Genomic DNA, 12,997 nt, shown 5'->3' on the forward strand with positions numbered 1-12,997 from the left:
TGTTGATTCATCTTTGTCACATATGTATGTGACCCTTGTAAGTGAGTAAAAAATTGTCATTTAGTCAACATTTTTAACTAAATGTATAGATTTAATTCTGCTATACTTTCAATGTTTTAGCAAACTAAAGCACATTGATATAATACCACATATAACAGAGAGCTGAATTTTACTACCAGTAGCAGAGGTCAGTGGGTAGGCAAGAGACCAAACTTCCTTTCTAAATGCTGTTCAAAAGTGTTTGAGTGTTAACCACTTCAGTGCCATTTCACGCATTAACTGTACTCAGTTAAACTTCTAGCTGAATAATAAAGTCATAGAATCATAGAATATCAGGGTTGGAAGGGACCTCAGAAGGTCATCTAGTCCAACCCCCTGCTCAAAGCAGGACCAATTCCCAACTAAATCATCCCAGCCAGGGCTTTGTCAAGCCTGACCTTAAAAACCTCTAAGGAAGGAGATTCCACCACCGCCCTAGGTAACCCATTCCAGTGCTTCACCACCCTCCTAGTGAAAAAGTTTTTCCTAATATCCAACCTAAACCTCCCCCACTGCAACTTGAGACCATTACTCCTTGTTCTGTCATCGGGTATCACTGAGAACAGTCTAGATCCATCCTCTTTGGAACCCCCTTTCAGGTAGTTGAATGAGGGGGGATTTGATAGCTGCTTTCTTCTCTTCTGCAGACTAAACAATCCCAGTTCCCTCAGCCTCTCCTCATAAGTCATGTGCTCTAGCCCCCTAATCATTGTTGTTTCCCTCCGCTGGGCTCTTTCCAATTTTTCCACATCCTTCTTGTAGTGTGGGGCCCAAAACTGGACACAGTACTCCAGATGAGGCCTCACCAGTGTCGAATAGAGGGGAATGATCACATCCCTCGATCTGCTGGCAATGCCCCTACTTATACAGCCCAAAATGCCATTAGCCTTCTTGGCAACAAGGTCACACTGTTGACTCATATCCAGCTTCTCGTCCACTGTAATCCCCAGATCCTTTTCTGCAGAACTGCTTCCTAGCCATTCAGTCCCTAGTCTGTAGCAGTGCATGGGATTCTTCCTTCCTAAGTGCAGGACTCTGCACTTGTCCTTGTTGAATCTCGTCAGATTTCTTTTGGCCCAGTCCTCTAATTTGTCTAGGTCCCTTTGTATCCTATCCCTACCCTCCAGCATATCTACTACTCCTCCAAGTTTAGTGTCATCTGCAAACTTGCTGAGAGTGCAGTCCACGCCATCCTCCAGATCATTAATGAAGATATTGAACAAAACCGGCCCCGGTATCGACCCTTGGGGCACTTCACTTGAAACCGGCTGCCAACTAGACATGGAGCCCTTGATCATTACCCGTTGACAAGTCCTGGACAAGTTTTGTGGGCATGGGGACTTAGATATTCACAACACACTAATCATTCTTCGTTTCAATTAAAAATGAAATTAGAGTGCTTAAATGGAAAAACTAATTTTCCATAGAACTAATGCTGTACACCACTCTCCCAGCAAGTCAATCTGTGGGCAGGCCTTGGCCAGCCAGCTTCTCCTCACCATAGTCCTGGTAGTTTTGGCTCACTCCTTGGTGGTGGACTGGTAGCAGTGTGACTAGGGTACCAGGAAAGCCAGGCTTGTTTCCCCAAGTTCTTCAACTGCACCAAGCAGGATCTCCAGCCCTCACTGCCTAGTATCTGCCTATTCACATAGGTGTAGATGGATGGACACACACACACACCCTCCTGAGGAAAGAAGAGAATAACTTCATACTGGTGCTGGAGATGCTGCAGATCCACATAGGATGTTCAAAATAATGACTTTAGCCCTTCACTCTGGTGGATGATCATTAATACTAGATAATTACAACATAAGAACAGCCATACAGGTTCAGACCAAAGGTCCATCTAGCCTACTATCCTGTCTTCCGACAGTGACAATGCCAGGTGCCCAGGAGGGGATGAACACAACAGTTAATCATCAAGTGATCCTCCCCTGTTGCCCATTCCCAGCTTCTGGCAAACTAGGCTAGAGACACCATCCCTGCCCTCCTGGCACCTATAGTCTACAAAGTTCTCCAGCCAGCTTTAGCAAGACTTTATTCTCTGCCATGCCTATCTGAAAAAACTACTTTGCTTCTCCCATCCCATATAATAGTTTGCCTATACCTGTTGAATAGAGAGAGCTTAAAAAAAATGGAATTTTCATCCCCGTGGAAATTGCGCTATTTTGATATTTGATTTCATCCCAAATTGAGAAGAAAAGTTCATCTTGGATATTTTTGTGAAGCAAAATATTATGAAATACTTTATTTTGATAAAGTCAAAATAATTTCATTTTGACTTTACTATTTTATTTAGTTTCAACTTTTATTGTAATCAGTAGTATAAATTAAATGTTTAGCCAAAGAATCATAGAAACATAGATTTAGAAGGGACCGCAAGGGTCATCTAGTCTAATCCCCTGCCAAGATGCAGAATTTGTTGGGTCTAAACAATACATGATTGAAACAAAATGTTTTGATGATTTCCCATCACATTTTTACCCAAATAGATACATTCCTGTGAAATAGTCCAAATTTGTTGAATTAGCATTTTCTGAAAGAAAATTGCTCAGCTCTCCTGTTGGCTCTTTGTGGTTTCCCAGTAGAGGCATCTTTTTCATCTCATGGGAAGGTGTTCTGCCATGTCACATAACACCACTTACACCATGAAGCCCCCTGGCACGAGCTCCAAGTGTTGCTGGAGTCCAGAAGGAATATCCTGCTAGGATTTTATCTCCTCATTTAACTTTACAGAGATGCATCTTTTGCCCTCAGTGACTATTTATCTTCCCTTAGAGACCCTTGCCTGACTGTTTGTGGTGCCGGTTGTGCATTGTTTTGGCACTTACTTACTGATTTGTTCCTAAGAAGATAGTACTTGCTCTCAAAACATGATCTAAGAGAGCAGTTGGATCAAGTAACCAGCTCCCTTGGAGCACTTCTAAAAGGCACAAGGTGAGGCTTCACCATTTACGCTGGAAGGAGGTTGTACCTGTGGGCCTAGCACACCAGGCTGAGCCATTGCAGGGTCTAAACTTTCAAACTCTAGGTGAGTCCTGTGAGCTGTGCTGGCCATAGTAATGTCTCTACAAGTTCATGCTGCTCACTAATCTGTGTCTGTTCTGCCCAGGGTACAGTTGCTCAGTTTGGTTCAGCTGGTTATTATTCAAAGCTTCAGCTAGTTTGACTGCACATCACACATGTCTTTATTTGTGGCCTGGTACCCAGCAGTGTTTTAAGTTACTAATGTTCTTATACAGGTAAACAACATTTTAATTCATTTATATAAATAAAAATAGTTATGTCTTTAAAAAAATAGAAGCTTTCTGTCCAGCACTGATTCTGCTCTTATGCTGATATAAATCAGGAATGACTTCACTGATGAGTTACAGTTGCATGAAACTGTTATGAGACAGAATCAGACCCAATGTTTTTATCGTCTGCAATGAACCAAATAAGCAGTCTGTATTTAATTACATACTTTTTCACTCCTTTAAAAGTATAGATTTTAACAAACTAGCTTTAAAAACTGTAATTTTTACACCAGATTCTTCAAGGGAGGCTTATTCAGGTGACACATAAATCTTCCACAAATCATCTATATGGGAACAGATGTGTTAATAATGTAGAGCTACTGAAAAACCTAAGCAGATTCAAAACACCATGTGGGCAGAGTCTAAGCTTTTACTATGTGTAAATCCAGCATTGGCATAGGAAAACTCTCCGTTTTGCCCAAAGACAGACTGATCCCAAACTCACAGCTGGAACTTGTGTGTGTGGTCTCACTCAGTAGACCATTAGAATCCTGTGCTAAGGTTTAATCTAATCTGTACTTTAAATGAAGTAAATGACACTCGGGTAAACAATAACATATATTTAGGAAAGTAGATCTCAGTACCCTTTTTTTTAACTAGCACATTATGTTCTGGGGCACACCTTTTTCACACAAATTTTAACAAGCCATAGTGACATAATATTTAGTTCAATAGACATAGAGCCCATGTCCAGAAGTATGCAAAAGGTTAATGTTTGCTAATCTATCAGCTCTGTTTCTCACTAGTTCTTTAGGGATTAAAGGATATAGCTTTCTTTTAAGTTTGGATGCTATTGGAATTCATCTTACTGTTTTATTGTAAATGGTGGGGAAGAAAGGGGCAGGGGGAATTAGATTTATTCTTCTGACTCAGTTTTACCAAACCAACAATAAACTGTGTACTAAGAATAAAAGGTGCTTGGTGAAGAGCAAATGATCAGAAGGGGTATTTTTTTAGAATGTCAGAATTGAAAGGGACCTCAGGAGGTCATCTAGTCCAACCCCCTGTTCAAAGCAGGACCAATCCCCAGACAGATTTTTGCCTCAGATCCTTAAGTGGCCTCTTCAGTGATTGAGCTCATAACCGTGGGTTTAGCAGGCCAATGCTCAAACCACTGCGCAATCCCTCTCTCCTTTGTATCAGAGGGGTAGCCGTGTTAGTCTGGTTCTGTAGAAGCAGCAAAGAATCCTGTGGCACCTTATAGACTAACAGATGTTTTGCAGCATGAGCTTTCGTGGGTGAATACCCACTTCTTCGGATGCAAGCAGTGGACTCCACTGCTTGCATCCGAAGAAGTGGGTATTCACCCACGAAAGCTCATGCTGCAAAACATCTGTTAGTCTATAAGGTGCCACAGGATTCTTTGCTGTCTCTCCTTTGTAAGAGTCTCAGGCAAAGGGGGCTATATATATATGGCTTGGGTTTTTCCTCACTGCACATTGCTCCCGGTTCTCAGATAATAACATTTTTAAAGTAATATTCTTGCTTGATAAGAGTTTGCTGCTAAACAGAAACAAGCAAAAAGCCCTGTTTTGAGTGGAGATTGTCGGGGACCTGTTACATGTCTAACCATTTTGTGCTTTGACCTTCTAAGTTCCTTCACAGTGAAAACAATCAGAAATTTGAGAGCTAGGCAGTGCCAGGCTCCTTACATTAAAAAAAAAGTGGGGGAGAGGGGACATTCCTTTGGATGGAGAGCCCCTGAGTTATTCCCAGAATACTAGCAATTCCCAGGCTGCTGTAGTTAGAAGCTGCTGTGTCTTGTTCACACTTTAGGCAAATTGATTACATAGCAATATGTCTAATTTTTCAAAAGCTACCTCAGATCGAGGAGTGGTAAAGGAGAGGAGTTAGAAATGGCTATTGCATGCCCTGGAGAATCTCAGTATGCAAATCAAAACAAAAAATGCTACTTGGGCATGAAAAGGGACATTTTCTAGAGTCAAATTGAGGAAATCAGTTCTGTGTCCTCATCCCAGGGTTCTTACTTTAACATGACCCATGGAAACCTAGTAAGTACCATGTAAAATAAGAAGTTAGAAGCTAGCACCTTAAAAACCCCCTGCAAGGCTAACAAAAATAGGTGGTGTAATTCTGGTATCTCCTAGGTCTTCCATGCAACTCAGATATGGGCCATTTGGCACCAGATAGTAGCAGTATACTTTAAGGTAGCTATTAAGAAGCTATCACTAGGATGCAGAACTGGGAAAAAAAAGTCTCTGTGCACCCAGTGAGGTGTAAAGTTGCTCTTACGGCATGGTATAGCTTTACACAATCCCTGGATTAGCACATTAGCACATGACAATATTAGTTTTTACTACGCGACTAATTCCTATAAAGTATAACTTGAGAACACTAAATCAATACAATTTTCAGCACCGCATTGTGCAAACAAATAGAGTTGCCCAGCCAGCCGATGTTTGCGGATTATAGCAGCGCTCCTAAAACTGGAAAAGTGTTGTAGTGTAGCGGAACTAGCCCCGCTGCTGGTTCTGGAGCACAATGCTTCATACTACCGCGATCATTGGGCTCTTAATTCTCCTTCCTTGTAATGGGCATTTAAGAGGGTGTCTATCTGACTCTTCATTACTTCTGTGCCCTATCCAAATGTTTCAAGGCCTTTTTTCAATCAAATTGCCCTCGTAATACTTATAGACAAATTGATCTGAAATAGTTAACTCCCTCCGCCCCCACATCAGACCAGTGACTCTGCGGCCTGACATAAACCACATTTCTTTGCAATATCCCAGACAGACAGACAGACAGATCGATAATAGATTAGCTATACAACGACCCTTCATATACAAAAGAATGAGCTCTTGGTTATATTTATATAAAACCTAAGCCTGTTGCTAAACGTGAATAAAATACTCATTGCCGTCTTTCAAATGTCTGCTGATTATTTACATGCCAGCGCTTATTGAAGCTGCTGTTAAAACTAAATAGCTTTTAAGTGTTATATATATATTCATAAGAAAAGCCTTTAATTTAAACACAAACTTACTTTCACAGTACCACAAAGTGGGGGGTGGAGAGCTTCTTTATGGCTTTCGTGGGATTTCAGGATTTTGTGTTTCTATTTTTACAGGAATGGGCTGATTTGTCTTAGGCTATTACTGTCTATTACTGCTGGAAGTCTCGGGGAAAGGTGGGAAGCGGCGAATTCTGGCTATCTGCCTAAAGAGAAATCAATGAAACAAATTAATCCTTCGCAGGCTGCAATGACACAGTAATCCATCATTCAGAGCTGCTTTTATACACCAAATCAGAGAGCAGAGGAAAGAGCCCAGGGGGACATCACAGACAACAACTTACACCAACACTGGGAAAATACTAAGGAATCCGTTTATTTAAAGAGGATAGATTTCAGTTGATTGCCTATTTCATCCTATAAAGATTTTTCTTCCACCCTGTTGTGAACCCTGAATGGCTATATCTTCTGAACACTCGGCTCTCTGGAAGTTGGCTTCCATCAATTGACTGTGAATAGGGTTTGAATAATTAGTACTTTAACCACGATGGGCAGGTAGCGGAAAAAGTTACATATTCAGTTCGGTTTCCAGCCGTTTGCAGCTCCAGTCTGCTCCCCCTGTAATCGGTACCTCACGGAGATCAGGGAATGCAGGATCAGGCCCTACTGCATTTTCTGCTTTCAGCAGGAATGTGCCCAGGCTACATGGGATCCACCTTTCGAACTCAATTTGGCTGCTGACGGATTTAAGATGTAACTCTTAAAAGGGGGTCTCGTCTCTTCTCTCCCCGCAGCTGCAATCTCCATCCACTTCAGCGGGAGTCGCACCCTTATCTCCGAGGGGAGCGTGGGCTCCTTTGTGGCTTGTTATCTCGTGTGTATTGCTTAACAAGCAAGAAGGGATTGTGCACTGCTAAGAGAGATGGGAGGTCTGAAATTCGGGGGAAACTGCATCCTGCTGCGCGCAGGGCCCCATACTGCAGGTGCTGAGAACAAGCCGCTCTGACTGAGAGCGTTTTCAGAGCCTATAATAGGATAGGATCCTCCACTGACCAGCAAATTTTACAGAAGTCTAAGCCAGTACCATGTACTGAGAGCCACAGCTGTCTTAGCATTACACATGTAAAGCAACATGTTTGGTGGAACGTAAACCGAAGTAGCGGACCGGGGCGGGGCAAAGGAGAGCACATAGATTTGAACCAAATCATGAATGAAGTACAGTAACTTTAAAAAAAAAATTCCAAAGGACGGAACGTAAAAGAGAGCGAGTGGGGTCAAATAAGGCTGAGATAGCCATAGGTGGGCGAGAGAAACTGCTTGGAATCTAAAGTGCATGGACATTTGCACGACCACACGAGGTTGTCCAGATCTAATCCTGTCTGGTGCTGCAGATGATAAACTCTCACCAATACGACTCAGTGAGGATGTTGTTTAAGGGCATGCATTCGGATGAGTGAGATATTAAATTGCATCTATATACCCTACTTTCCAGCAGGTGCTGTTAACCCAAATCCTTTATTTCTGTAATGAAGAAGTAGCCCATTTCAATTTTATGAGCGACAAATGTAGCGATCTCTAACTTTCCTTGTCTGCTGGAAGTTTCAAGGCAAACTTATGTGACTTATTGTTCAAGCAAAGCAAAGGAAGTCCTCCTTAGCTCATAGTGCTTAGCCTCCAGAAATATCTGGTATACAAAGGGGGATGTAATTTATAGAGGCGAGAGTTCAGAGTAGGGAATCCATGTACCCGAGACAGCAATGTCTGACCACATTAGAGCTGTCAATGGATCCCTCTGTTATAAGGACTCCCACAATATCTGATCTCGCCTGTCAAAGTCAGTGCAAAATGCAACTAGCACATACCTTCCGGAGCCCACTCTGTTGATGGGAAGGAGCGCTGGTTAACGGTTAGAGCAGAGAAGTAGGTGGCTGAGACCTGTTTTATTCCCAATTCACTGTGTGTGTGACCTGGAGCAAGTCACTTAACCTCTGGATGCTTTAGCGTCTTCATCTGCAAAATGTGGATAATACAGTTACCTAACAAGAGTGTAGTGAGGCTTAATTAACGGAGTGTTAACGACCTTCCCAGACCTGAAGAAGAGCTCTGCGTGATTCCAAAGCTTGTCCCTCTCACCAACAGAAGTTGGTCCACTAAAAGATATGACCTCATCCTCTCTGTTAACGATGTTGACAGCCTTGAGTAAAAAGTGCCCTGTCATTGTTTGTAGTCTCTTGCTATGTTCTTTGGTAGTTATTGCTGCTGTTATTTAACAACACTCTGGTCTCCCTATATGGTCTCTACAATGCGCAACCTAGTCCAGTGTTTTCTCTCCTAGTCCTGCATGGCATCGTTCCTAGCGAGTACTGAAGCCGGGGGAAACCACCGTTACTCTGTAAGTGAAGCGCTTCTGTAAAATGTTAAAAATCTACGCAAAAGGACTTTTAAAATCCCAGCTGAGGAACCGCAGTGATATTACTAAGCCGGGGGGGAAGGCTGCCTGTGCAGTTGGAACATAAACACTGAGCTGCTATTAGGAGCTTTATTTTCAAGGACTAAGGAGTAATTTTAGTAGTCCGGTTGGGTGTGAATTTCACCACCCTGGACACTTGGGATGCATGTTTTAGTCTAGCTTTCGCTTACTGCGAAGAGATGGATAATATAAGGACCTGGTGCTGCTGCTGGGGTCAGGAGAAGTATGCTAATTGGTGAGCCTAATTGCTTCAAGCAGTCATGCCTCTAAACATGGAGAGCGCAGTTGATGGACTCGGTCTGTTCCCAATAAAATGAAGAAGCACTGAATTAAATTCCCAAGAAAGGCACTATAAAAGTTTCCACAGTGTAACTAAATGACTTCACCTATACTATTACCCCTCAGATGACATCTTGAAAGAAAGCAGACTCAATTCAGCCTCCATATTCATAAATTGGCTGTGCTTAGGCCAGTAAATCTGGATTGATTTAAAAAGGCTTTTTCATTCTTCCAATCAAATGAAGTCATTGTTAATTAGATGTTTTCTGTTAACAATGTCACTCTTCCTTGCATTACCTGTTCACACATTCAGTGGCCTACAACATCTGGATCAGCAGTTTAGCGTTATCAGTGTGGAGGGAAAAAACTGAAAAGGCAAAACAGTTAGGCTGTAGGGTGGTTTTCCTTTGGTGAATCCCTGTCTCAAGGAAAATACTCTTCACTGTACGACTGGCGAGATAAATAACATCTCTGTATTTTGGGGAGATGATAAATGTCTCTGAAGGGTTTTCACTGGAACCTACGTCCATGAATTTAAAGCAATTTTAGAAAATGGCTAGCTGGATTTCCCAAAGAAAATGATTTAGAGGCTACAGAGACTGATCTTGAATAGCTTGCATTGTGTAAATATAAGCAGCGAAGTGCCACCAAAAATAGTCGGTGGGGTTCACAACACATCTAAACAATGCTCACTCGTTTATCCAATTAAGACACCTGCTGATAAATATAGTTGGGGGAAGGGAGGAATATACATTAGAAAAGAAGCCCAATGCTTCTAGTTTTAACACGAGCTGCTTTAAAAACAAACTCGAGATTCACCATTTTTTCCAAGAATGCACTAAAAGACAAGTGTTTGCTGTTGATAAACACTGGAATGAATTTAAAAGGCAATCCCATTTAGTTTAGTGGTTTTACAAACCATATATATTTTCTTGGTCTGCTTGTCTGCTGTTGGAAATCATGTTGCTATTACTGCTCTCTGTTTCTCAATTAATATCCAAACATGACTTGTTACTACTTACAGGTCCCAGATCTCAACCTTTAACAGTCCATATATTGAACCAAACACGAAAATAAGTAAAACACAGGATACAAGTTACATCCTTCAAGACACGATCTTACAGGAAGCTGTTCTAATAACGATTATAAAAGAAAGGAGCGTCCTGTTAAATTGGATACAGCAGGTGTTTTGCTTTGCACCTCCACTGGTGACCTCTTCAGACTTTCCCCACAATCCTATAAACCCATCTTCATCCCATTTAGGCCGCTTCAGTCATGTGCTTCATGTGTCTTTCTCTCAGAATTGACTCCAAATAAAGGGGGTCACAAATGTAAAACTGTCCCCCAAGACATATGAGTAAGAATTGTCAAGGAGACTTTGGTCCACTTTCCATGTCTAGTACGCTATTCACTCGTAAGGAGCCCTTGTGTTGTCATACGTCATCGTGACACTGATCCGTGACACAGTGTAATGCTATTCAGCGATGCTACCGCATAGCAAGCTGCCTTCACCCAGCACCTTTGTAACTCATTGCAAATGAACACCCTGGCTTTCTTTCAAAGGGACTGTTAAATAGCTTAAATTAAAAACAATCATCACAGGCATTTTGTATCTAGTCACAAGCTTTGCCTGCTTCATGTTTTATGTATTTATTCAGTTTCCCTCATTTTGTACATGCTTCCACGTCTAAATAATTGTCCCTAGCCTATATCTACTTCTAGCCTGAAAACATGCTTTATTGGTTTCTCTTGGTTTTTTCCAGGCTGATTTACAAGTACAGCACAATGGTATGTTATATGATGTAAAACATTCCTGAAATCAATATAACAAAGAGCTCTACATCCTATATACAACATTTTCACTCCTTTTACACATATTTAGTTACAGATCTGTTCCTTCACGCATTGTATAGTATCTATGTATGAGTGTATTGCACACAAACGAGAGGGTTGGGGTGTTTTTTTTTATGTGCTGCTTAATTCCCAACTTGGTCTACAGCCATATCTAAGCATATTGTCATATTTACACACGTGTTGTAGTATAATATTGCACACACATATGAAAATTATGCCTTCACCTATACCCTCCGGACACACACGTACACCCATCGCATTATACACAAAGTATAGACACACTGTCATTCGCCCACACACACTATAGATACCTCATTTGTACAAATACAGCTAGATCTCTGGGGGAGGCAGGCATGGCTAGGGTACAGACTGCTAGGATTTTAAATGTGAAGTTGCATTCTGCTTTTATAAAAGCTGGGGGTGGTGGGAAGCGGTGGCCTCTGCCCAGGTCCAGGGGAAACTGACAATGCGCAATGGCTTGCAAAAGGCTTTATACGTCCTGCACAAAGCTTGATGAATAAGCTTGATGCAAAACATGATGGCCCTGAAGGGGATATATTTACAAGATAAAATACCAAAATCCTTGCCTCGAATTGTTAAAATTTCACCTGTCACATAAGAGCTAGGCCGAAGTCCGGTCTGAATTCGTATTTGTTGATTATGGGTCGCAGGGAAGGGAACACATAGGCATGGGTAACAAGATAGACAGCGCCTCCCCGGAGCCTGCGTCCATTGCAATCCATGGTAAAACGCCCCTTGACTTCACGAGGCAGGATCAGGGCCAAAGGGTGCATACGCGAAGGGAAAGAAAAGTGTTGGAGCTTTGGGAAGTGAATTCTGCCCCAAGCTGGAGCAGAGCAGGATGCTGCGGCGCAGCCATTGCCCCGCCTATGGGCAGCAGAAACAACCTTCCTTACTCGTCATCGCCCCTTTGCGCCCTCCTGGCTTGCCCTGACCCGCCAGCCCCCACAGCATCCCGAGTGCGGGGAGCGCGCCGCTTGCGCTGAGAGCTCAGCGCGCGCAGCTGAGCCATCGGCTCCCCAGCTCAAGGCCGGTGCCGGCCCTAAACGGGGCGCAGACCTTTGCGCTGGCTTGTGCACCTGGCTCATTTCATTTCAGCCCAGAGAGCGGATGCTGCTGATTCACACGGACATGTGGCTTCTGAGACCAGATGCTGGGAAGTGCTGAGCACCTGGCTGGGGTGCCCAATATCCCTCAGTACCTTGCAGGATTGGCCCCTAAAGCTAAGTAACCGTCAAGTTATTGATACGGTGGCGCCTCTGGTCCAGCGAAGGTTAACGACTTTCTTGCAGCTGCTTCTCCCTAGTTAAGGGCTCTGGGCGCGAGGCAGACAATAGCAGCAGCTGAAACACCTGCGATCTATCACTGCAATAAAATATGTACAGTAATGTGGAGTAATTGCTCTTGCCGCTTCCAGAGGGAGCTCAAGGCTGAAAAATCAAGGTTAGAATCTTCCAAACTGTAAAGAATTCCCACACTACCTAAGCAAAGCATGAAGATACACACAGACAAACAGCCGCAGACAGACAGAGCGCTTTGTCTCCGAAGGGGTATTAAGATTAGTTTTACATTTTTAACAAGAGAGCTTCTTTCAACGTACATTAAGTTGAGAGGGGACAGTACAACTTCTGCCTGGGTGAGTTCCTAGGTATGAATACCAGACCATAATAAAAAAGAGACAGATGGTGAAAAATTAGAGCGGGAGGGGGTTAAAAATGATTGAACTGATGTAATGTCCCATTAGTAAAATGGAATTATATTATTATAGCCCAAAGGATTGGTTAGTACACATATAATTTCTGGATGTAGCTGTCTATGCATTTGTGTAAACACACGCATACGTACTCACACCCACACACATAAACACACTTCATATATACATGTATATATACGGACGAACACATAGATGTAAAGTGTGTACATGCGCACACACACACAAACTTTATATATGTAAACTGCGTGCATACATATATACGAAAGTACATATGTATAGAACTATATATTCCTATATACTTTCTTATGTATACTTACGTATAGGTGTCTCTCCATGTAGTCAATGTATACATA

The 12,997-nt window shown here is 42.4% G+C and overlaps 1 long non-coding RNA gene across 1 annotated transcript in view; it reads left to right on the forward strand.

The window, feature by feature from the left end:
- The window catches only part of LOC120408642, a 50,121-nt gene extending 43,002 nt beyond the window's left edge, over positions 1-7,119 (forward strand). Inside the window, exon 6 of the long non-coding RNA XR_005600839.1 lies at positions 6,424-7,119. This is a non-coding gene — a long non-coding RNA (uncharacterized LOC120408642). The remainder of the gene's footprint in view (positions 1-6,423) is intronic.
- The last annotated feature ends 5,878 nt before the right edge of the window (positions 7,120-12,997 follow it).

The sequence above is a fragment of the Mauremys reevesii genome, linkage group 6 (genome assembly GCF_016161935.1).
Source record: "Mauremys reevesii isolate NIE-2019 linkage group 6, ASM1616193v1, whole genome shotgun sequence".
Classification (NCBI taxonomy): domain Eukaryota; kingdom Metazoa; phylum Chordata; order Testudines; family Geoemydidae; genus Mauremys; species Mauremys reevesii.